The sequence below is a fragment of the Falco naumanni genome, chromosome 4 (assembly GCF_017639655.2).
Source record: "Falco naumanni isolate bFalNau1 chromosome 4, bFalNau1.pat, whole genome shotgun sequence".
Lineage (NCBI taxonomy): Eukaryota > Metazoa > Chordata > Aves > Falconiformes > Falconidae > Falco > Falco naumanni.
In genome coordinates, this window is record NC_054057.1 from 34,401,912 (window position 1) to 34,424,905 (window position 22,994).

The following is a 22,994-nucleotide window of genomic DNA, read 5'->3' on the forward strand; positions in this document are numbered from 1 at the left end:
TGTCTTATATCCAATGTACCGTATATTAATGGAGCATTAAAGTTTTTGAGTTAAATCAAGGTAAAAAATTCAGCTATGATGATAACGTCTGCTATAATCCAGCAATTGCAATTTTAACTGCTGCATGAATACATGAGTAGGACATATGATTTGAATAACAATGGGAATATTGACAAATATTGAGTAACTCTGTGAAAGTGTAACATTTAATACGGTAGCTGTATTCTTGTTAAAAAGTGAAGGGGAAAAGGCATGTCACCAGCTCAAGGACAAATCCTGATTTTCTCACTGTCTGTGCACTGATCCTTAATTAGTTCTCATACAAGCAAACTCCAGGTGCTGAAGTGTACCACTTTACAAAAGTTTTAAAGACCTTTGGTATTGTGCTGTTCTGTTTAAAGTAAATCAACTTAAGAAATGGCCCTTTGGTAGAAAAACCAGAAAATATCCCATTGAGAAGAAACTACGAGACTATGTAACTCTCTTATCACTCCTTTAACTCAGCAGCTGCCAAGATGACCTGCATCAAAATTACCAGGATGATGAGATGCAACTCCAGCTTGGCACAAGGAGTGTGGGGAGGGAAGCATTACCACCCTGGTAAGACCAGAGAGCTCTTAAAGGGAAAGTTTCCAGAAGTCTGGACTTACATTGCTACTGTGGTGACATTTCTGGACGGTGTCCTCACAAGCAGAAGTCACCATAGTGAAAATGAGTCATTTGCCACCCCCTACAATTTCCACTCCTGAAAAGTAAAATGACCCAATACAAAGTCAGGTGCTGTGGGTTTGAAGTATTTGTCATAATTATTCACTCTCCAGTACTGGTAGGAATCCCCAGAAAAAACTGGGCTCCTCTCTGCTAGGCCCGATGCATGGAAAAAAGTCCAAACCCAACCCAAAATCTAAACCCAATCCAAAAAGCTTACAATTTAGAGACAAGTCTCAGGCATCTTATACCTGAGACTTAGAGGGATTAAACAGGAAAGCCTCATCTTCACTCTTACCCATGCAAAACAATGTGGGGACTTAAAAGGGGCCCTGAAAATCCCTTCACTGAGTGAGGTTTCTTTAGGAGAGGCATTATGAAAGGACACAATAAGCCTTGTTCCCAACATCCTTTCTCAAGGTCTTCAGTAAGGAGCATGCTACAGTTTGGAGCACGGACAAGAGGAACAGCATTACAGCTATTTCAGCCATGACATTTCTATTTCACGCAATCCTATTTCACATCCCCACAGGACACTGCAGAGGAACCACAGTTTGAGCTGAACAGATTACACTAGAGCTTCCACCAGACCCCAGGGCAATCCAAGGTTAAAGTAGCACAAAAGTATCTTGACACTACTTTAGCCTATCTTCCTTCTGGGTCATGATTTCTCTGTTTCTACCCTAGAGACAGGACACAGAATTTCATCTGATTTGCTTCAAGTTGTCAGTTCTAGAATTGATTTCAGATGTCCTGAGTTCCCAGTCTTTACACTGCAAGAACTGAGGCTGCTCAGCCTGGAGAAGAACCGGCTCATTGGGATCTCACCAATGTGCATAAATACCTGACAGCAGTGAGTAAAGAGAGAGGCAGACTCTTCTGGGCAGTACCCAGCAGCAGGATAAAAGGCAGCGGGGCACAAACTGAAATACAAGTCATTGCATTTCTAACACAATGAAAACCTTTTTGTGTGTGTGGTGAGTGTCATCAAACACTGGAACAGAGAGGTCATGGAGTCTCCATCCTTGGAGATACTCAAAACTTGATTGGACATGGCCTGAGCAGCCTGCTCCAGCTGACTCCGCTTTGAGCAGTGGCTTGGGCGACAGACAGTATCTAGAGGTTCCTCCCAACTTCAGCCACTCTGTGGTGCTGTGAATTCAGGAACCGCTCTAGACAATAACTTGATGGCTACTTTACTGTAACAGAAAGGTATCAGCATCTGTAATGCTTGCTTCAAAATATTCGCTTCTGTGAAGGAACACAGGATGTGCTGACATGGAGGTGCAAATGGAAACATGCAAGTAGGAGCTGCTCTGGGATACAGAATTCAAAACTACTAATTATGAACTGCTAATGCTGAACACAGTGCTGGACTAATTTCTTCAAAGTTGGTATTTCTGCCTGCTCTAGCCCAGTTCTCAAGGGTCCCTGAGTGGAACAAAGGCTGCAGAAACTTGGAACTAGAGAACTCCCATACGTTCCTGTGTCTTGAGTGATCCCCCAGCTTTACATTTAGTTATACACAGGCTTTCTCATGTCATTGTTCTCAAGAGACATTCCTCTCGGGGCGGGGGGGGGTGTGGACGACTTGTTGGGTGGGGTTTTCAAGGGCATCTGAGGGATTGAGAAAACCAATTTCCACTAGAAATTGCAAACTGGGACATCCTGGCTGCTGATGAAAATGCTTCCCACCGTACTTATTCCTTGCTATATATGATTCCTTGCAATGAAGCCTATAATTTCAGTGATGTAAGACCATGTTAGGCTCACATGTTCATACTCCTGTAACAATAATAACCTACTACTGTGGTTCTTATCACACCAGATGTTTCTGTCCAGTAGTTCTCTAATTTAGGAATCACAGACATCCAGGCTGGCAGCATGTATCAGGTAAGGAACAGAAAATATTTGCCATAAAATAATAACCAACATGGTGAGGTTGTTAGCTGTCCTAAAACAGTATAGTTCTGCAACGGCACGTGATGAGCTTACTGGGATTTTTGCACAGCACCAAGACTGACGTTCTTCTTACCTTCTTTTTTCAGCCTCTATAGCATCAGCCTGTAACACTACTGTTCCCTCACCTTGGTAAGCTGTCACAGAAAATTACAGAAATTAGGAACTCTATGGAGGGCCACATATTTTGTATCTAGAAATAGGTTCAACTCTTCACAGTGGCTTGCCTCCATCCTAACAAAAACATTTCACCTTTCACTTTCATCTCAGAGCCCCTGCCAGCAAAATATGAATTACATGTAGTACCCACATCCTGGACTCCTGAGCCCAAGAAGAGCAGGACCCATGAGTCCACTCACTTAGTCCTACTTTATCCTGACACTGGGATCTATGAACCTCAAATGGAAGATAAGGCAGGAATAAAACCAGCAAAATCAATGCTGTCTGTCAGGTTTGCCTGTCACAGATAGGAGCTTCTTTGACACCGCTGCAGAGCTAACAAACAGAAGGGACATTCACATCATGCACACACTTCTCAGCGCAGCCCCCCTGCACCTCTCGTCTCTTTGAAAAGCCAGAGCTCCATCAATACTGCATACACAGCTTCAATGATGCTGTTTCTTTGCTTCCACATTGACATTTCGCAGACCCTTAATAACCCCATATTAAAGCAAAAAGTGTAGTTTCACACATGTTAATGAGAAGAGCATAACGTTAGCTCAAGGAGCGGGAAAGTACAGCCCCGCAATGAAGCACTTTGCCAAAATACCTCAGTGTTCACATGGGCAGGTGAAATAGATACTCAAGCACAGAGTAATAACAAAGTCATATTCACATGCAAGGACATCTGAGCATACAAGGCACATAATGAATTTGTGTTTAAACATCTGAACGGAGTGCCTCTGCACAGAATGCTACGAAGGGATTAAGCCAAAAGAGTCATGTGGCAGTGACTCAATAAGAAAGATAAAGCACAGTCATTTAGGCCCCACTTTCCCCCAAACCTTAGCTTCAGCTGCTCAGGCTTCATTTACATTACCACATCTTGTGCTTCAGCTATTAACAGCATACTACATTGTGACTGGCCTTTTGTGGGGACACAAAAAGAACGAGTGGTCACAAGGAAACCTTTGTGCCTCTTCCATGGTTGCATAGGAGAGCCAGTCCTTGCAGTCCACAGCTGTATAGGGAGTTTCAGAGTTAATAATGCCAGCAGCAGAACACTTTTCAAAAGAAAGTGGAGCAGAAGGGAGGGCAGTTAAAGCTCTGCTCTCTTTCTCTCACATTAGCTACCAAACTAAAGAGAGGGAGTTTATGCTATACCCCCACAAAGGAGACATACAAACTACTTGTCATTGGAGAAATCCTTTCCATGACACTGAGACTTTCCATCTGCCCTTGAGAGCTGACAGGCACAATGCTTTCAGGAATTACCAGTGCTGCAGTGCACCTGCAGTTCCTCCATGATTTTGTTGTGCCCTTGCTAGTGTCGGGTGAATAGGCATCATACAGGATTTATGCATGTCCTATTGCTGGATTTATTTATGGTATTTTTAAGCACTGGCCATATGCATGGTGCTTAATAAGACATAAGCTCTGCCTGGAAGAGATTATTTGTTACATACTCATTCATTCCCTGCCTCAAAAAATTGCAAAGGCTATTTTAAAAGGAATATAAAAAGCCTTATTCACCTTAATCACAGAGTCCACCAGCATGCCCGACTAGCCAATCTGTGCTAGTGATTTCATCCTAAATGTCAAGCTTTATGAATGAGAAATTTGGGAAGTTAGAATTGGAAGCCCCAATCCTGAGGATGTTTTTACTAAGGATATGCTTACATTTTGTAATACGAGCTGAAAGCCCTATAGAAGACTTGTTCACAACCTGCAGGAAAAAGGATAAAATAAGAAATAGGGGATGATACTAGAAAAGCAAAACTCTCCTGATGAGGAGAGAATAAAAAAGGCTATTTCAAATAAAATTGGACGTGTCCCACATGCAGAAAATACATTTGTGTGCAAGAGAAAGAGCCAGCAGGTGTCATCCTTGCTTTATACAACCAGCCTCTCCCTGGCTTGCAAGCAAATTCTTGCAAATTTGTTTGATCTGATTATTAATATTGACAGTAATTTTCTTCTGAGGAGTAACAGTTACACCAGTTAACTGTGTTACCAAAGAAGTCTATATCCAGCAGTATTTATATAGGTTAAAATGTTGAAACAGCTGTTACCATAGCAACCACTGCATCAGATGGATTGTAACTAGGTGAATGAGGAGACTGGAACAACTTCCTGATGAAAAATTCAATTAATATGTCAGTATTTGTAGGCAGAAGCTAAATAGAAAATCCTCTGAGTTGGCAGTCGCATTTTACATGCAATGTTTTTCTCCAAAAGGGAAATGGTGTCCATAATACCTTTATGCTTCTTTTCACATTTACATGTATGCCTATTTTCAAGGTATTCATTTGAGAAACACATTTATTTTCCTCATACCAAATTCTAACTGGTTAAATGATGTGTAGGCTTTCATTCCCATAACCACCTCACACAGGTAGTGTTTTGCAATGATAGTGGTCACTCTGTTGTGTCACAACAACATATAATGTTTCTTTTATTAAAAAATGCATGGAATATAACTTTAAAATATGGGTCTACAAAGACAAATTGGTGTGACACACTCTATATGCTAAGGTCAAAAAAAGCCCAGTCCTTGTGCAATTTAATTTCTGAAAGGTTCCTTATCTCCTGCTACTCCGCAGCACTCTGAATTCCCAGGGATGTTGTCAGTCTCATGCAGTCTGTGCCTGCACTTTCATGGGTGCAGCACTCAACCCTGTTTACTTTTGATGTTCTTCTCTCATGACCTTTTCAACCCGCTCCCCATCCCTCCCCAGTACAGTCTAACCTGCAGGAAACTCCCCCTAAGGAAGAGCAACAATGTGTCTATCCAAGACTCCTGACTCATTATCTTTTCTGCTTTAAGTCATGCCATAATTTGGTGTAGGGACTTGTAGTCATTTCTTCTGAGACCCTCAAATAATTTTTTGGCCTATCCTCGTATGACAGTGTCCTTTGGGTCCCATACTTTAAAACCCTTTAATCTGCTTCAGCCACAAAAAACTTCAAATGTTAGCCAATACTCAAGCCATCTTGTTTCCATTTGAAAAAGAAATGCAATACGTGACTCAGATTATTTCCACGGTCTCATACTTTTTTATAAATAATGAATACAAAGAACATAGACAAATTTCTCAGAAGCTGCTATGAAGGGTTTCCCACGTATAAATTTTCAAGTCTGGATTTCCACCTAATCATCTGCTCAAAATAAGCTTCCCTCTCTCTCATTCACCCTTCACTGAGGTAGTCCTTCACCCAGGACTACATTTAGTTTCCCTTGTTCTCTAATTACTTTAGGCAGACAACTGCACCAAATTGATGCATCAGTCCCTGAATCTGTGGTCTATTTTGAGGCAAGCCCCTTTGGATAAAAGTCTTGCCAGCCTAAAAGCCTTTTCCAGCCTAACACATTTCTATTACTTTGTTTATCAATAAAAAGAGGGAAATTGAATGGCTTCCTCATTTAGAATAAAGCATAAGTATTGTAGTAATACACACCCAGCAATACTTTTGAGGTCAGCCAACAAACACCACCATCAAGCAGACCAACACCCTGTGTCACACAGGATATGGTCAAAGTAGACATTCAAAGGAAGCATAAACTCAACATGAAGCTTGATACCATCATGAGTAAATCAGTGACAGCACATGACCTCTGAAAAATGTTTTTCTGTGAGTCTGTGTATTAGTGACTCATTACCACAGTTCTGTGCATTTGGAAGGTTTTCTGTGCAACCACAAGTATTAAAAACAGCCTTTAAAATTGATCTCTTAAATTTTGATCAGTGGATATTGCAGTTAGGTGGCATCAAGAGGTATTTGAGAGGCAGATTAGACTAACAAACAAGCCACTGAACGGAGACTCAGCTGGCTGAGGCTTGACAGACTGGCCTTCTGTTTTCAGCCTTCTCACTTATGTGTGATGGGGCCACAGATAAGTCACTTTCTCTCGCTATAATTCTGTTTATTTTCTGCTATCCTTTTTCTGTCTTGCCTGTTAAGATTATTTAGAGACAAAGATTACCTTCCATTTTATTTACACTGTTTACACAGAAGAGATCGTATGTTGTCAGGATGTCTGAGTGCTCAAGCAATGCAGTTATTCTGCTAACAATTACAACAAAATTATTGATAAATCATAGACACTGTGGCAAATGTCAACTCATTGAACACAGCTTTACAATTTTGGTCATATAAGCAAGGCCATTCCATGTTTTATTGATATTTTAATTATTTTTTTTTACAATGTTACACGAAACATTTCCTGAAATCAGACAATTTTTGTCCAAGTTTCCTTTTCAGTTCTTTTTATGTAATGAAAGAACCAGGTAAAAAGATTTTTAATTTTTAAAGAAATATTTTCAAAATCTAGATATATTGGGATTTCTGCAGGGAATTGCTGTTTGTACATTAGAATGCAATAAAGGAGTTAATTGTCATATTTTAACATCAATGCAGTTTCACCACATCTAAATTTATGGATCTTAGAAGTGGAAGATGTTGATTTCAATGACACTAACATAAACGTGGGCGTTTTATTACGCAGATTATTACAAACACATGTAATTTGATTTGGATTTGTACATGATATAAGACCAGAATAGAAGAAAGTTGAATCAAATTAAATAGGTTATTCTGGTAAAGATAAAATATTTTTTTATCATGTTGGCAACCATATTAATGAATAAGAGGATAAATGTATAAATTCTATCTACTCTTCAGAAATATTTATACCGTGCACTCCGAAGACTGTGAACACGGAGGCAGCAGCATAGCTAAGTAAGCAAGGGAACCAGAGCAGTATCAAGATGGTATCAAAATGCTGCCTCTGTGTTAACTTGCCTTCTTTTATTAGCTTGGAAGCAAGGTCATGCCTACAGGATGATAGCACAGTCAGACATCACCAAATGTCTCTCAGCTTGGTGCACTATACAGAATTTGCACACAAGCACAGGCCAGCATGAGACTGGGCATTTCTAGAAAGCTCCACTCTGCTTTCTAGACATATCCAAGGAAAATGGTTTTGCTGGACTGATGCTATAGAATACCAGCTTAAGAAACACCAACTGACAATTACTAGCACTTCCTACTGTTTATTGAAAGAAAAATCAAAGTCACTGTCTTACACTGACTTGTTCTCATCAGCTGGAAATGTTCAACATAAGTCAACACAGGTGGTCTGGAGAAATTCAGGCACTTGCCCCTTAACCAGCTGCATAGAGATTTTTGCTATGTCATTCCAGACCAAAGATCTTTCATAATCTGCTGCCATTTCCTGTGCTGTAATTCTGAATCTTGTATCTTGACACGATCTACTGCTCCAGCAAGTTCTTATTTTTTTTATTTTTTTTTAATTAGATGGTTTTTGAGATTTAGCTTGTGAAAATATGCCAGTACCTATGGACCACTTCCAGATTGTGAAAAGTATTGTACGTATGGGGCTTTTTTAATGGCTCAGATTGCAGAGAGCCTTAGATTTGTCCTGGGAGCCGGTTATCTAACTGTCCTTTGTGCCTTTGAAAATATCCTGTGGGCCCCCATATTTACTTTTCTAATTAGCTAAAACAGTTTGGACCTGAGCCAACAAGATTCATTCAGAGGCACTCAACCAGGTTCTTAATGTAAATTTCAAATGTCTTTATAAGCACAAGGCTAGCAAGAGCAAAGACAATGTTAGGAAACCAGGTTTCCTTTGGACCAGTCACAATCTCCTCTGAGTTAAAAAAATCCAACCAGAAATGGAACACAGCTAATTATTTTTATAACATTATCATTATCCATTTTCTCTGTGCGGTACCTTGCACGTGAGAATCCAAAGCACTGTGCTAAAACTCAGTATTCCTTCATGACTCTGTGGTCAACCTAAAAATGACACAGATTTTACATTTTGGAAACACAAGTTACAATTTATGAAGTTCAGAGAAGGTGATGGGGAAGTTTAAGGAATTCTAAACAAATTAGATGAATAGGTACTCTTATAGCACAACGGTAATCAAGGCAACAAAGGCAAAAGTTACTTTTATGGTAAGCTTCTATATAATTTGCACCTCTTCTCAAAAAAACAGAAAAACTGGCAGGTGGTGTGAGGAAAGGGCTAGAGAAAATCACCAAACATACCAGAAGGCTGTTAGATAAGCCACAGAAATAGCCTTTTCTCTGTGTTGGGTGTGCATCTGATCATACACAGTGTCTCAAGACCACTGCAGATTTACAGGAAATTCAGAGAAGAATGAAAGAAAGAAAAAGAAAGAAGGAGTTTTACAAATGGAGACTGAAAATACTTATACTGCTTTTCTTAGAAAGGAAATGAACAAAAGAGTTACAGTACAGGCACTTTAATTCTACCTCCTAGTAATCCTAACCATGTCTACAAACCAGTGTGATCAGGATTATAATGGTCAATATGTAACAAACAGCTAGAAGTAAGAAAACTTCATGGTTATGGTCTTAAATTGAGGGATCAGGGATCAGGCTGAGAACTATATGTGACCTGCAACTAGCTCCTGTACAGCTTTTTGCATCTTCCCCTAGTGCTGGCCATGGTTAGACACAGAACAGCACAAAGTCTCACTCGGTAGCGCAGTTTCTTTGCTCCTTCAGCCAATGGACACAGACTATGAAAATGTGAAAACGGACACATGCCCAAAGCTATAAACTGGAGTCGTTAATGTGACGAAATTGCAGTTACAACACTACTCAACACTAACTTTCATTCCTGAAAAACAGAAAAGTCATTCATAATGCACCCTGCTTCCCCATTCAGTGCAGTCATTCCTTCCAGCTCTTTATCTCCAAAACGTCTTGGATAAAACCTGCAGGAACTAAAAATAGCAGCATTAGCTCATCACCACACTCTGGTCAACGAGTTGAGTAATGCAGACCTTATGAAGATGTACGTTTAAAGCTCGTTTAGATGAGCTGCATAACACAAGCCATTAAACACAACTCTATTGATCTAACTTCATTACCTTCAGCAGACTGGAGTTTAGAAATTATCCACTCCATTAATGAACACCAACCACAGGAAAAAATGGTTATAATTGATTAAATCTTAGTTGAAAACACCTAAGATGAGATGTTTGTCATTATAGATAAAGGTTTACTATAATCTAAGTCTATGTTAATGCAAAATGCTCATAGCCTACTTCTGTTCAAAAAGCCAATATGCAGAAAATTGAATAATCCTAGTGATAGGATTAGAGACTGGTATCTTTCTGGAAAAGCATACAAGAGAGTAAGTTTAAAGAAGGCCAGAACAGTAAGTTCATATTTGTTTGCTGAAATAGAAAGGAGCACTTTTTATGTTGCAATTAAATAAACCATTTTTTTTCAGAAGAGTTAGAGAGAACTAGCCACACAAAGCAATCGTTTCCTCACCACAAAACTGTATTATTTTCTTCTTGGCAACAAGAGCTTTACGGAGTTCCTTTCCACAGTCACAGAAGTTAATTTGGAACAAATGAAAATTCATGCTACAGGGATATGCTGGCTGTGACACCACAGCAGGGTATCTAATGTTGCCTCCCATGCATGCCAACTACCAGGAATTATTTCTATCAATTCCTACTGAACTTGAGTATAAACTTTATAAAAGAAAGACCTACTGCCCTCTTTGTGATTCTCCACATAACAGCCACGCTTGCTTGACATGTTAAGGATCACTGAATGTCTTTTGACTGTTTTGCTGTTTGATTATTCTAGCATCATGGGTTAAATTCTGGTTTCAGTTAGAAACATAAACCTGAAACAATGAAGTCCATTCATTTCACATTTGTAGCAATGTAATAGAAGAATTTCGCTTTGATGTGATGAAAGAGGGAGCAAGTAGCAGTGTTTACACATTTCTACAATATGGAAATACATGTACATTTTATGATAAAGTTTTTTCTGTGCTTTTGAGCAATGTGATGTAAGGTAAATTTGTGCTATTTTCTCCAAAGGCTGTATCCAGCTGACATGACTGTACCATGAGAAGTAAAATCCTGGCATGACTGAAGTTGGTGGCAAGACATTTACATTACTGCTATTTGAAAACCTATCAAATCTGACTGTACCTGGGTGCAACACAGGCATTTTAGGATGTATTATGTGGTAGTTGTTCTGCTTTGTAACTTGAGTGCCAGGCAGGGCATAGCGGTGTTCACAGATCTGAACCAAGTCACTGATTAACAGTTCTATTAAACAGGAATAATGTTCCTACACTTAACACACTTATCATAATTAAATCATATGGCAGAATAATAATAGACATTTCCTGTACAATATCTGTCCTGTATGTAAGTCTATGTATATGCATCTACTAGTTAAGACACATGCCTGTTATGTAGTACATCAGCCCCTTTCTCCAGTCTTTCAAGATGCCCCTAAATGGCAGCTTTGCCCTCAAGTGTGTCAGCTGTTTCCTCCAGCTTGGTGGCAGCCATGAACTTGCTGAGAGTGTTCCATCCCATCATCCAGGCTGTCAATAAAGACAGCAAACAATGCTAGCCCAGGATCAACCTCAGAAGAGCTACACCAGCAGCTACCTAAACTTCAAATCACTGATTCTTTGAGCCTAGTGGTTAAGCCAGTTTTCCAGCTGCCTTGTAATCCACCCATCTCTCTAATTTGGCTATAAGGATGCTATGGCAGATTTTGACATAAGCTTTCTAAAGTAAAGGCATACACCATTTGTTGTTCTCTCTCAGTTACTAAGAGGGCCAGTTATTTCATCATAGAAAGCTATCAAATTGCTTAGGAATGACTGGCAAATCCATGATGGTTGTTCCTAACTACATTCTTTTCCTCTAGGTGCCTGGAAACGGCCTCCAGATGGATTTGATCCACAGTCACCCTAGAGACTGATGCCAGACTGAACAGGCTGATCATCTTTACAGCCCTTCTTAAACACAGGTGTGTTTACCTTTTCCCAGCCATCAGAAATCTCCCCCAGTCACCACAGCCTCTACAGGATCACAGATAGCACCCTCCCCATGACACCAGCCAGCACCCCATGCTGTCCAAGGAACTGCTGTATCGTGTCTGCCCAGCAAGCCTGAGTGGTCCTTAACCCAGCCCTTCTCTACCACGGGTAGTACATGCCTCCCTGCAACTCTGCTGCAAGGCACAGGTAGGCCTGCAAGCAGATCTTGCCAAGAAATACCAATGAAGATACTTACGATTCTACACATTGTTCTATAGCTCTCAAAAAAGCTTTATGGTAGGCATAAAACCAATAGGAAGGGAGGAGGTTTCTAAGGTTGGTGGGTTTTGTAGCCATATTTTGTAACGCATGTTTGGTATGGCTAAACAGCATAATGTCTTCAACATTACTCAGATGTTTGGTTCTGCATTGTTTTTCCTGGTTCAAAAGAGAAATGTTAACCTGAGATAAGAGGTTATAGGCATTGTAAATGTATCTTGTTTAGTTTGAGTTACAGTATTAATGTTTGATTTAGATTGCATTGATTTTAATCTTAAGGAACCCACAGAAATAACATTGCTCAGGGACTGAACTGAACTCACTGGGCCTGAGATTCTGAATTTACATAAATAGAAGGACTATAGGAGCTTGGACCAGCAGCCATTGTAGTCATCAAGACTTCAAACTGGACCTGTAGCTACTGAAAAAACATTTAAGTGGCTCAAACCCTAAATTTTTACTTAGTCACTATGAGTCCGTTCAGTGAAATTTTTCATTTTTATTACTTGTTCATCCCTATAACATATACCTTTAAATACAAAAAATATATAACTAGCTAAAAAATTGTTAATTGCATTATTTAAGAGGAAAGATAACATTGGGGTTGTGTTCCTCTGCCAGAGCAGCTAGGTGCATAAAATGTTTGCCTTTGTACCAACGAGCAGACTACTTAGATCTTGTATTCTGGTATGCAGAAATAGTAAATATCACATCTTTCACCACTCAGATTAATTGGGAAGGAGAACAGACAGACCTCTCCTTTACACTGTACAGGAACCACCTCTTACAGGGGAAGTTAGAAAGAGCTGTTGGTGTAGACCAGAGGGATGCAAACCCACAACACACCAGAGTGTCCCAAAGGCACAATGGCTTCGAGCTGCACAGATTGCACATCATTCATGGATCAAGGCTCTGCTGAAAGGAACAGTCTAGTCCTGAATAGTTTTATTTTCCAGCATTCAGGATAGTGAATTGTTTTGCTGTAGAGGCAACAGATTAGAAATAGAGCTGTGAGAATATGACATATTTTGCATTTCCAAATGCAAACGAATTTAAAACTACCAATAATACGTGTTATAAGCCAAGTTTTATCCTGATGGGAATTTAAATGAATGAATTGGGATTCTCTCCAAAAAGGACGTGATAATGGAAAAGCTGACAGATTTTTCACTGCAGCAGCTTAGCACAGTACTCTATTGTGGTACAAATCACTACGTTGATCATGAGAAAACAGAAAATTTTAGCAGATGTTATCTCTAAAAGTATTAAGATGATCCATGGTTTTGATAACTCAAAATGAAAAATAAGCAATCTACTGTGGTCTCACAATAAAAAAAAAATGTTTTCTCAAAAATTACATGGATATTTTAAGTCTTCTTACTAATGGCATCTGAGGAGCTTTAAAAAGCCTTTTTCAAATCCTGCATTAGGAGAGAAGTTGTATCTCAAGATTTTTTTAAATGTATATTCCAAGTAAACATTGCGCTTTCTTCAGCAAGAGTGAGCTGAGTACATCAACCTGGTGAGCAAAATAGTTTAGTTGTCCACAACATTTTCACCTTTGTTAAGTGTTCTGAGGATATCAAAACACTTCTCATAGAATCAAACTGAAGATAATCTCATGAGCAAAACGCAGGAAATTACTTGTCCTCAGTTATGTGGAATACGCTTATATATATGTGATAGAAAAAAGGAACAGTACAAACAGAAAATATTTAATCTCTAAGAGAGCACAGCTTGTCTCCTGGCATAAATGATCCATGCTGTTCCCAAAAGAGGAGAGGGGGGAAAAAAAACATTGCTGAATGAGTGATGCAGCAGTATTTTGAAAAACATATACTTTCTCTATATAAAAGAACACTTTAACCTTTTTTCCTCAGTTCAGCTGGTGAGTTCCCATGGTGAGGTGAAGTGCTTTTCAAAGGCATATTATGAAAAGGGTTGGAAAATAGAATTTTCGATAATAATTGACATTTCTCATCACTCAAAAAAAAATATCTGCCTTACACTTTAGAAAATTAAGTGGTTTGGTTTTCCAATGCAAAGATGTATTGAAGTTGGACTAGGCACTATTTTCAGAATAGCAGCCTCCAAGACTCCTGTTGGGGCAACTTAAAAAAAAAAAAAAAAAAAGGAAAATTATTGGTAAATATATTTTTCTCAGGTGTAAGATCGTAGGATATTAGAAGATGAAACTTCAATGTTCTGTTCCTCAGTTTCAAGAAATGCCACATTTTTTCTGCTAGACTGTAAAAATAACATAAAGTCCTTATGTCACAAGGAACTGAAAAATATCTTCTATCTCAACGTGGTCATTTTGGGACAACCAGATCAGATTGCCTTGGAGGGCAAAGAGATTATACAGCACTGGAGGACCTGATTCAAGCTGTCAAAATCTGAGAGATTATTTAAACCATGACGCTTGGTTTTACTTCCATTTTATAACTAAGAATTCTTCAGCACATTACAAGGACTTACCAAGCAAAATGACCTCATTTTTAGTTTCTTTTCAAGTAAATATCAGAATAGTTTCAAAATTGAACATCAACATGTTTTGGAAAAAATCAAATATTTCAAATTATCTGCAGTTTGTCTTGTTAAGGGTGCTCAGTAGGAACATGAAGTACCAAGCCACAGTATTACTTGGTAACAATTATCTATTAGGGATCATATCTTCAGAAAATTCAGCAAGTATGCATTTTAATATAGAAGCATTTATACAATACATGAGTGGTTGAACGTAAATTAATCTCTGTAGTTGCTTGTAAGAGTTAATGTGCTATAGGATTTATTTTTTGATGTAGTAGAATTATTCTTAAACTTCCGAGAACAAGCAGTGTCTACAGTTCACAGCATAACAGCTGTTACAGGTTTTTTTAATAGACTTTCATCCTCCTAACACATGAAACATCTCCAGGAGAGCTTTCAAAATTAGGTGACTCATATTCTTAATGGACAAGAATATTTTAATAATATAATTGTTTCAAGATTTTCTTTTTTATATGGAACAACTCTCAATGAATGCATCAGAAAACATGGTAACATCCAGGAGCTTCAGCCTGTATTTACTAAAGAATTCTTCTAAAGAATTGTAGGCAATAGAAAATGTGCCATTCAGTCCATATTACCACCACACAAATCTATTCAATGAAGAACAATTTTGTCAATACAACCTCCTCCCAAGAAGTTGTATTTATTAAAAATAGTTTCTGTTAGTACTCTGCTCCTTTCTCACCCCCAGCCTTGTGGAAAAGGCAAACACATCTTACGAATTTCTAGGCTCTGAAAACATTGGAAGGAAGATGGAATGGTTAAAAGCAGTGGTAAATCAATGTAAGAAGCCTTGGCCAGGATGGCACAGGTTTTTACAAATCATTGTGTCTGTGTCTCAATTTCTCATTTACAAAGTGGAAACAATGATCCTTGTTGTCTCTCTCCCATTTTGCATTTTCTTTCAGACTGTAATTCAGTTTGGGAAAGAAATTACTATTTGAAACATGTATGCATAGTGGCCAAACTCCAGCGCTTATGTTTGTGTTGGGATTATTCAATAGTATTGTTGCAGACCACAGTAAAATAAATTCATAGCACACTGCAGGGGCTGGACTGCTTACGCAAGCCCACAGGAGATGAACGTAATATTCAAGTATATCTGCATTTCAGAGCACAGCTGATGACTGCAGGTTGTCTGAGTGTTTAAATCAATATTTTCAAGTAAATAAAAGGAGATTTTATTATTATTATTATTGTTCTCAGATAGAAATCAGTGCAAATTGCCACCATGCCAGTTCTTATCTTCCTACTGTCTACTAGTCTTTATTAAGGATAAACCAGGTATTTGAATGCCCCACTGATTCTCTGGTGAATTTCTTCAAGTACCAACTCAATCTAAACAACTGATTAGCTAACACAGCTCTTTTGATTCAAAACGTCAGGCATGAAAAATAGATGGTCACTCCACATGCTCCATCGCTGCCACTCAAATGAAAAGTATTTGACAGTAAAGAGCATTTAGTGTGCCATTTGCAAGAGTATCCAAGGAGTTTGATAATGACAATAAGGGAGAGAAATAGTGTAGGGTAGTGGAAGAAAGTACAACAATGTTCAGTATCAGTTCAAGAGGAAAGAGAAGTATTGCACAACTCATTGACCATGAATTGGCAAAAAGAGTATATTAACCTCCACTTGGACAGCAACATTAAAAGTTAGGATTTTGGACAGTATCTAGAAGTGAAACCAATCCTGCACACAGAAAAATCCAGGCAAGCCCTTGTGCTCATAACTGCTTAATCTTAAATTTGCAGAAACGTAAGAAAGTAATGTTGACTAAACGTCATGAAATCCACTGTTACAGGCTGACTCCTATTTGGCAAATGGAGTTTGCAAAGTTTTGGTCCTACCCTAATGGTCAGAGATGCTGGCACACCTCCAACCTTGAGCCCCCTAATTCTAAACCTGCTGTCATTTCAGCAGCCTCACTATCCTAGTACAGATTTTCCAGTTTATGAAAGCAGAAGCAAATAATTAATTAATTAGATCTCTGAAGCTCCCAATAGGCTGAAGGTTTTCAGCAGATCACTAAGCTGGAATTGTGTTTATCGCAGATGCAAGTGGTCAAGCAGTCCTTACATTAATATAGCTTCCTCAACTGATGACTAGAACTGGCCTACATTAGCCTCTCACTAATGTAGTTGCAGGAATATAACACACTCTAGTCTCTTCCAATCTATATGGATTGGCTCCTTCAGTTGATGATGTTAATGCCTAAAGAATATCCTCTACTTTCCACCGGCTTTTCATCTAATGGTCTGTCACACAAAAAATACAAACTACATGCCTCATCAAGCTGAACTGCCTAATTATAGAAATAAATACAACACAGCAGAACATGAACTTAAGAATTAAACACCACTAAACTGGACAGATAATTTTGCTAAAAAAATTTGAAAACAGATTAAAGATTGAAAAGCCATTTATAAACTGCAGTGGTGTTCCAGACACTGTGAGCAGTGTGGCAAGAAAAATAAAAGACAAGCAGATAAATCAGAGACCAAAAGACCAAAAATTTTCATATAAGGGACTGGAGGAAGTTTAGCAGAAGCATCATTTCCCTTCCCGCTGATTTCTAAATTTTGAGCAGAAACTCAAAACCAGCAGCAACTGTGTCCATAAAACACAGCATGAAATGATGGCACTTCCTTACGTGGATGACAAACAAGGGGCAAGTGATGTGTTATAGGAAAATTAAAAAAACATCTTAACGTGTGAAAGTTCAACCACCAATTAATAATAATACTATTACAGTCCAGGGAAGGTGAGAAACCTTCAATGTCATATCTGGGACATCTGAAACCATGCAATTTTTGAAGTAACTAATTCACAGATATATCTAAATTGGGCATAGAATTACAGTACATGCAAATCTTGAAAAATCTTAAGAAAATAATACACAAAAGGGAAAATTATCACTCCTATTTCTTCAACTGTTAAACAACTCACTACCACTGGGCTTCCAAAACACTTGAATTTCTAGTTTACTTTCTCCAGCTCCTGATGGTTTTCCTTTTTCTTATTTGAATTTCTGTCTTATTACTTACAGAAATATAATAACCTAGGTTTGGAAAAAAACAACCACAAACCCACACACATTTGTTAAGATTATACTATATAGACAGCACAGAACACAGGGGAATGTACCAAATTAAGTGACAAGAGCAGCCTAGCTCATAGTATGCTATAGGAGCAATGTGATATAGTAAACATGACTGAACAGTGAGTTTCACTGAGTCAACATCTGATTCCAATCTTTGTCCAATTACAAATTAAATGCAGCTGGAGCAAAGTGTAACACAAGGTTCATGCAGAAAAAATCTTACAAGAAGAGGGGCTAATATTTACTGCTAGCTCACTCTTTCAAAAGCTCTAGGTTTGTGTGACTGAGGGCTTGGAAAGTCAGCTCTCTAGCATAAAACATGACACCTCCATCTGTGGTATGGTTAATAGTTATACCTCAGAGGGCTGCACTTTATTGAATCTTAAAGCAATTTTGATGATGTCATCCAAACAATCTCAGTTTGCAAGAGGATGTGGAGTTCTGTAAAACAGCAAAAATGGACCTTTTTCAAGGTTAGTGGATCAACTGCTTAGTTGGTACAGTACTACAGTACTTTGACACCTAAGTGGGGAAAAAAATGTTAGTAACACAATGAATGTAGCACCATGCTTTGGGGTGTTTTCTGGATCTAGTCAGCCTTGCCAAAGAACTAAACTTGTGAAAATTAGTAAGTACACCTTATCTCATGTATTACTTGCAGAAACTGTTTTCTGTACTTACATTTCTGTATTTCTGCTGCACTAAAAATATATCCATGGGAGTTAAGGCAGGTGCTAGAACAACCAGATGGCACTTGCTTATATTTATAACATTCACGTCTGGTGATAAACTATATGAAACATGACAAAAGATTAAGAAATGCCTGCACTATAGTAAGGAAATAAAGGGTTAAACTAATTTTTTTAAGATTATATAGTAATCTCAGCTAATGCCTCAAGGCAATTAAGCTGGACAATGCTAGAAGTTGTCTGTAATTTGCAGAATGTGGCCTCATGTAAACTAGAAAGAAGCTAGACTCAATCCCTGATTCTAGGTATATTCACACACATACATAACTGTTGGCATAGAAATAATTCCATGACTACAAAAGTACAATGTTTTCCAGAATCAAGGTTTATTCAGGACTGTTTGAGTTCCTACCTTACTGTGGTGAAAGTCTCCCTTGGTTCTGCTCCTGCAACAGCTGAAGTACTTCCTTTACATGCTGTAAGATTTTCTTTTTTTCACACTCTTCTGGGAGATTTGCACATATAAATCCCATTAAAAGACACAGTGAGTTCTTCAGGTTCACTTACAAAGAAAAAACTACCAAAAAAGCAATGCCAGACCTGGATAAAGTGATCCCAGATCCTCATCCACCACAGAAAGACCTTTTGTTAACTATTAGCACTGCTTCCCTTTGGAGAGGTAAGAGGTAACTCCATCAATGTTTTTTCTTTCAAAACCAGCAATACCTGGAATTCATTTGACTAATCCATTAATATCTCTAATGCAAGTTTTACACCTGAGCCTGTTAGTCATTCATAATCAAGGGAACTCATGCCCAGAGAATGATTACTCTCATCAGCAACTAAAATAAATCAGATAAACCACACCCTCAATCACACCTTTTTCTATTTGCTCTAAAAAGAGCTCTAGATAGTTAACACAGCTTAATAGTGTCTACAGTGCAACATCTAAAGGTAAATGAGATCTAACATCAGGTTTCCGGTATGCCAGACTTCCAGCTGCTGAAGTGTGCTATACCTCTTTCTGCAAGACTGAAGACCCCATTAAAAGATTTGTCTCCTATGAAAATATTTGCTTACTGTTACTATGTCTAAACATACAGACTATCCTATTAGGGTTTCTGCAGTTCTGGAAAACAATCTTTGCCAAAAATTCTTTGCCATAAACCCATTCAGGTTGTCAGCATACTGTCTGTGCTACATACATCATGCTTGGGTACAACGTGCTGTTAGTCGTCACGCCAGTGTCAATGAGGGAAATTATAAAACCTCCCAAATCTTGCCTGAAATTCCTCAGGTTATACAGCTGTTAATTAAATTATCCCTTTTGACTTATTTGGTGCTCTGGGAGTGCATGCTTAGCTACCTACCCATTAGGATCCCAAGTCTTTTTCAGAGCTACTGTCTCACAGTAAGGTCCCTGTTGCTGTAAACACCTTGCATTTTTGCTCCTACACGTGCAACTTCCAGAAGTCATTCGGCCAGGTCTCACAGAAACACTGTGACAGCCACCAACATGAGCACTTCAGACCTCAACAAAGTTCAGCAGACGATGCCCCACTACTATCCTCATTTCCACTCCTCTCTTCCCTTTTCATTTTCTACAGTTCCTCCCATTACCACTGTTCTTCAACCCTTTGCTGGGGCCCTACCAGCTCAACCTCCTCTCCTCCACTCCTGCTTTTGTTCTCTGTGTTGTGCTTAAACTGCTGCTCTCCGTACATGCAGTACAGGGAAGTTAACACTTCCACATGCAGGTGAGGTAATTTTTCACCCTATGCTGCTGCTCCCCCATTTCTCCTTTTAACTCCCACTTATCCAACAGATCGCTTTCAAATGCCACCTGTGAACTTTTCCCCCACATTTCAAGCTCTGAAATCAGCTTAAAACCCACCTTCAGTACTTTACTCAAAACAGCTCTCACAAAATCCCAGATGGCTCGTTTCTGACTCTCGCTCCAAACCCAATGCCCTTTGACGCTGCCACCTGCCCGCTACACCAAAGGGCCTTTTTCTCCAAGTTTCCTTGACAGCAACTACCCATTTATAGCGGCCAAAACATAAAATCGAGTATTCCCTGATGCGACACCTGCGGCCCACAGCAGGCGGGGGCTGAGAAGGGCTCGGGGTTTGGGGCGAGGCGGCGAGAGGAGCCCCGGAAGGGCCCGAGGCTGGGGGGTCTTTCCCGCCGCCTTCCCCTGAGGCCTCCCTCACAGAGCGGCCGGGGAAGGAGGAAGAAACGCGGCCCGGCCAAGCCCAACGCCAGGAAACAGCGAGCCCCGGCCGCCACGGACCCGGCAGCCGCCACCCTCCTGCCTCGGGGGCTGGGCGGGCGGCGGCTCCGCCCCGCTGCGGGGACCGCCCGCGCCGGCAGAGGCGGCTCCGCTCGCCGCCGTGACGCCAACGACGCTGGAACACCTGGAGGGGCGGCGGCGGCGCCTCCGGCTCGGCCCTCCCCTCCCCTCCGCCGCGGGCAAGGTGAGTGCGGGAAGGGGGCACTTGCTGGGCTCCGTGCCGGATCCTGGCGGAGAAAACGGGTTCTGCCAGCGGCTGCTGCGACCGGTGCCGGGTAGCCCCGGGTGGGCGCCGCCTCCCCCGCGGGCCGCCCGCCTCTTGGGGGGAGGAGGCGGCGCGGCGGCCGGGCCTGAGGCGCTGGCGCCCGTTAGGGCTTGGCGGCGGGTGTAGCCAGGGCCGGACCTGTCCAGAGGTGAAATTTGCGAGACGCAAGATGGCATCTGCCCCTCCTTTTCGCCTTGCGTTCCCCTTCCCGCCGTGCGGTTATCTCGCCATGACTATGACATTTATCCGTTTCTGCTCCCCTCCCTCCCGTGCATCGCCTCTGGCCCGCCGCCCGCGGGAAGCGGGCAGGCTGGGGAGGGAAACGGCGGCTTCTCCTCAGCGGTTTGCGGCGGGCGGCGTGTGCCGCTGGCCGGGGCGCGGCGGCCCTCCTGCGCCTCGGGCCGGCTGGCGGCGGCCGGGCCTCCCGTGGTAGCGTAACGTCAGTTACCGAACCGGGCACCGGGGCGGTAACAGCTGGTGAGATGTGAATTGCAAAATCCCCAAACTTCGGGCTCAAAGCTTGTGTTTTGTGAAAGGTTCATCTTAGTAATAAGGTTTGTATTGCATCCATCCAGCTGGCATGCGAACGTTGCTTATGTGTTCTGGTTGTTTAGAAGGAAGAAGGAAGATAGAAAATTGCTTGAAACGTGAGGCCAGTTTTTTAGCAAGAGGGAAGGGTGAAGGGCACTGTGCTCTCTTGATTCGTTGGTGTCACTGTGTGTATGTTCAGCACCAAACCGAAGCCAGTCTCCTGTGCCATGCTGCTCTGCATAGCGCTGACAGGCGCAAGGTCCTGCATGGACCCTCGTAAAGCAGTAATTCAGATTTTCCTTAGTTCAGATGTCTAAGTGTGAAACTGAATCAGGTAATCTCAGGAGTGTGTCCCTTAACACCCTACCCCCAAGTTGCATTGTGTACATGTTTTGGAAGCTTGGCAGTGGAGTTGTTCTGTTTGATTGGTTGTAGTATTTTGCCCCTGCCTGCAAGCCTTGCTTTAAACCAAGGTGACCGTCTGTTTCCAGGAAGCATCTGTTTGTTGAGGTTTTTTTCTCCCCATGTTTTCATTCTGTTATCCTCTTTCTTTCCATTTCTGCATGGATTTTATTTGATTTGGGTCTCAGCAGCTGTGGCTCTTGTTCCAGAGCAGACTTCTTGGAAATAAACTGTTCTTGTGTTTTGCTCTGGCAAGGCCATTGCTGTAAGGAAAAAAACTGTGATATCTTTTCCAAGTTGTTGGGCAGAGAAAATGGCAGGCTGGGTTTTGGAGTGTGCAGTGCAGGCTGTGTTTGGTTATGGTCTTTCATCTGATTTTTCTGGTAATCCGCACTTTTTCCACTTTGTCTATCCAGGTTTCCGGAGGACTGAGTGCAAGCACCGCTTGACAGTGCATGGCACTGACCTAGGAGTTGCAGTTCTTAGTGGTACTTAGCATGAAGTCCAGGAACATGTTATTTAGACATCAACAATTTTTTATACTACTGTTTTAATAGGGTAGTGTATGGGTTTAAACTGAGTGACTGAATGATTTAAGATTTATGTTAATACCACTGAAGAAGGAATTTAGTGTAAAGCCACATAGACCTTTTGAGTGGTAAACTGCCATAACTGGTATAACCAGTCACGTTTTTCCCATGGCAAGCTCTACTGGAAGGTGATGTGGCAGTGAAATGCTGCCAACCCTTGGTCTCAATGAGTTCCTAAAGTTTTACTGTCAGAACTTTATGGGTGAAACGTTATTTCCAGAAAGATTCAGTGCACTCAAGAGTTAGATGCTGGTAACTTGAATTTGCTGCCTTCTTAATTGAGAAAGAATTAAGTGTGTTTTAGATAATGGCAATCTATTTCATTGTGTTTGTGGGAGCTGAGATTCAAATACGGAGGTTACTGAAAGTTTGCAGGTTCAAGAACACCAGTTAGGACCGTATAGAAGGAGGAGGGTTTCTTTAACATTTTTCTTTCAAAAGATTGTATTATTGGGGTGTGGAGGCAATCAGTGCAAAGTAAAATTTCTGTTGAACGGGAATTGTTCAACACAATTCAACCAATATACAGGGTTTTCTTTTTTTTCACTTCAGTAGACTTTCAAGCCCACCCATCTTGCCTGTTCTTCTCTGTTACCCATACTC

At 40.5% G+C, this 22,994-nt stretch overlaps 1 protein-coding gene across 3 annotated transcripts in view; it reads left to right on the forward strand.

Annotated features, from left to right (window-relative positions):
- Positions 1–20,646: 20,646 nt before the first annotated feature.
- ICA1 (islet cell autoantigen 1) overlaps positions 20,647–22,994 on the forward strand; it is a 74,002-nt gene continuing 71,654 nt past the window's right edge. For 2 of the 3 annotated variants that reach the window (XM_040589836.1, XM_040589837.1), the window contains exon 1: positions 20,647–20,787. The gene's annotated coding sequence lies outside the window, so the exon portion shown is untranslated. The remainder of the gene's footprint in view (positions 20,788–22,994) is intronic. The other variant, XM_040589834.1, reaches the window with a different exon arrangement.